Genomic DNA, 3403 nt, shown 5'->3' with positions numbered 1-3403 from the left:
CTTGCTCTGATACATCTTAAAATTTGACAGGCTCTGATATACTTTACAATTAATTTTTAGACATGCATTGGTACACTTAATTATTAAACTTGCTCTGATACTAAAACTAAATAATCAAATGAGAATGAGCAAATTTTCAAGATACAACTTACTCTGATAACAAAAACAAATTTTCTACTCTAATACCAAAATCACATAATCAAATGAGCAAATTTTCAAATCATTAAGCAATGGGCAAACTATTTATGCAAATGAGCACTTGTATCACATTCCAAAAGAATCAATCTTCTTTTCAAGCTAATGCACTTATAATGCATCCTTTTGAAATTCATGATTCACATAGATGCTTTTGTTCAAGTATTTTGTCATCATCAAAAAGGGGGAGATTGTTGCTCCCTAGATTGATTTTGATGATTACAAAGTAGTTGAAGGGGTACTAATAATTTTCATTTGAAAAAAACTTATTGCTCTTCAGAGGCAAAATCATAATTTTACCAAAATCCTAATTTGAAAGTATCAAATGATAGAACAAAAGATTTGTGATCCATTGGCAAAAATTTTATTGATTTTGGACTTGTATTTTGAAAGATATGCATGTTTGAAAATCATGAGTTGACCCATGAGTCAACTCATGGCACATGAGCTGTTTGGCACGCAGATTTTTTGGCTTGGCACAACCTGTGAGTCGACCCCCAAGGCATGAGTCGACCCATGAGTCGACCCCTGTAGTTTTTAAGCCAAAAATCACAGAACCCTATTTTCTGGTATTCTTCCACAGAGGTCGACCCATGAGTCGACCCCCAGGCATGAGTCGACCCATGAGTCGACCCCTGTGACGGGATTTTTCTGCAACGGTTAGTTTTTAACCTGTTTTAAGTGCTTTTAATGCTCATTTAATGCGATCTAACGGCTCTTTTTCAGCCTAGAATGTTTTCCTCTATTTCTTAAAGTTATAAAAGGAACAAAAAGGTGAAAAACAAAGAAGAGATTGAAAGAGTTAAGAAGAGCATTCAAGAGAGCATTCAAGAGCATTCAAAAGAGAGTTTTTGAAAAAGGGTTTTTCAAGCCAACTTTTCAGCCCTAATCAAGAGTTCATTCAAAGCTTTGAAGAAGCCTTAAACCAAGCTCACCAACTCCTCAAGTGCACATTCAAGTCTCCATCCACTTTGAAGAAATTCAAAAAGGGTCTTCTTCTCTTGAGTAAAGTGTATTTAAAGTTATATTCGCTCATTAAAGGAGCTTTCTCTGTACTTGTTTGTGCTATAAATTATTTTACTCAATTTGAGTGATTGTTTTTATTTTGGAAGGATTCCAAAACAAGGGAAGGTTGATCCGAACCTAGAATCGGAGTGTATTGGGTTGGCTTGTACCCGGAAAATAAGTGGTCTAGCTTGGAATAGCTAGAGTCAGAGTTTTCGACGTTTGTACTCGGGTTGAATACAAGATTAGTGGATTGAAATTCCCAAGTAGGAGCTTGGGGAGTGGATGTAGGTGCAAGGTTGGCACCAAACCACTATAAATCCTTTTGTTTGTGGTGTGCATAATTGCTTCCCTTTAACTCTTCATTATTTCCTTGCATTCTTGCTTTTAGCCGTTAGTCCTGAATTAATTTAACTCTCCATATTCGTTTAGCTATAGCTAAATATTTTTCATAAGTCATAAGTTAAGCTTAAAATTTTTAGAAATCCAATTCACCCCCCCCCTCTTGGGTTGCATAGCTGGTCAACATGCACAAACTCAGAAAATTGAGGTGCGGCTGGGCATTCACTAACAAAATGGTTCAAAATTGCACACAATGCACAAACTTTTAGGATTGGGTTAGGTGGAATCGGAGATTGTCCAGTATTTAGAAGACGATCTAATTTTTGGGACAGTTCATCTACCTTTAGATGGATATCTATGGCATTTCCTACTTCATATATTCCACCTCTCTTTGGGTTTAACATGGGTTTATCTCTAATAGAGGCAGACATATGATGTAATAAATTTTTACTTAAAATTTTAAATAGTTGCCATGCCTCATCCTCACTTTTCAGCATGAATGTCCCACCGCATGATGCATCGACCATTTGTCGATGTCTTTCCGATAGCCCATCATAAAAACATTGGATTAACTGCCACTTGGGTACAGCATGGTGGGGATATTTTTTAATAAGGTCCTTTAATCTCTCCCATGTTTCATGAAACATTTCTCCATCTAATTGGGAAAAACTAGTTATGGCTTTCCTTATTTGATTAGTTTTTCCTATGAAAAAATATTTCTTGAGAAACTCTCCTTGCAACTGGTCCCAGGTTGATATAGTCATGGAATCCAAATTATGTAGCCAGTATTTGGCTTTGTCCTTAAGTGAGAAAGGAAATAATTTTAACCTAAGAGCATCATCGGAGAAGTTGTGAATTTTGACAGTTGAGCATATCTCAAGAAATTCTTCAAGATGTTTATAAGGGTCCTCATTACTAAGTCCATAAAATGAAGGTAGCATTTGGATTATACTGGACTTAATTTCTTATTGAGTGGCCTCCACAGGGGGCACTTGAATACAAGGAGAGTAGGTATATGTGGAAGGAGTAAAGTACTCCTTCAGTTGCTTGGGTGGATCATTCTCCTGATTTCGGTCCATATTTTTACGTCTGTTGGCTCTAAAGGTTCTTTCTATTTCTGGATCAAAAGATTGGATTTTTGATCGTAACGATCTACGGTCAAGCATACACCTTACAATTATACGGTAGAGCAAACACAGAAAATTTTTTTTTTTATAATATATATTTTTATAATAAAGTGAGAAAAGAATGAAGAAAATCTAAAGAGAAGAACCTAAGAATCTTAAATCTATAAAAAGGGAGAAATTAGTTAATGTTTAGATGTTAATTGCAATCAACTTAAACAATCATAGACTCTCTATCCTAAGGTTAACTTAGATCTAGACAGCTCCTAACTTTCAAGACCGCCTTTGAGCACTCCAAGCTCAAGACTGACTAACTGACTCGGCCAGGTAAGCGTAAGATGTGGGAGGTTTCCTGCTCGTTGCTTTTCTTAGACACCAACTGAGTTGGCCAGGTCAGTCAACGGAACCAATTGAAAATCACTTTCTTTAACCACTTACCTTAGACACCAGCAATTAACCAATCCGCACTTGATTCAACTCTAGAGCTTTCTTATCCTATTGAGCTCGAAATTCCTAGGGCTGACGTCTAGTTGATTTTAGATTAAGGTCTAGGTTATGCAAATGTAAGGGAGTGATTTGTGGGCCAAGGAAGGGTGATCAAATCCCCACCTTATCTGGTTAATGGGTTATTGCCCTTAAGATTAATTATGGAGATGCAATGCAAAGAAACAAGGTGTCCAATCAAGTTAGAAATTTTTATATTTGAGGTTACGCTATTTTAGTTAAGTGTTATGAAA

The 3403-nt window shown here is 36.3% G+C and overlaps 1 non-coding gene across 1 annotated transcript; it reads left to right on the top strand.

Annotated features, from left to right (window-relative positions):
* Positions 1 to 2128: 2128 nt before the first annotated feature.
* LOC140851417 (small nucleolar RNA R71) lies at positions 2129 to 2234 on the top strand. The gene has a single exon (XR_012134170.1). It is a non-coding gene; the product is annotated as a small nucleolar RNA R71 (small nucleolar RNA).
* Positions 2235 to 3403: the final 1169 nt, after the last annotated feature.

The sequence above is a fragment of the Elaeis guineensis genome, chromosome 8 (assembly GCF_000442705.2).
Source record: "Elaeis guineensis isolate ETL-2024a chromosome 8, EG11, whole genome shotgun sequence".
Lineage (NCBI taxonomy): Eukaryota > Viridiplantae > Streptophyta > Magnoliopsida > Arecales > Arecaceae > Elaeis > Elaeis guineensis.
This window is presented reverse-complemented; position numbering and strand designations above follow the sequence as displayed.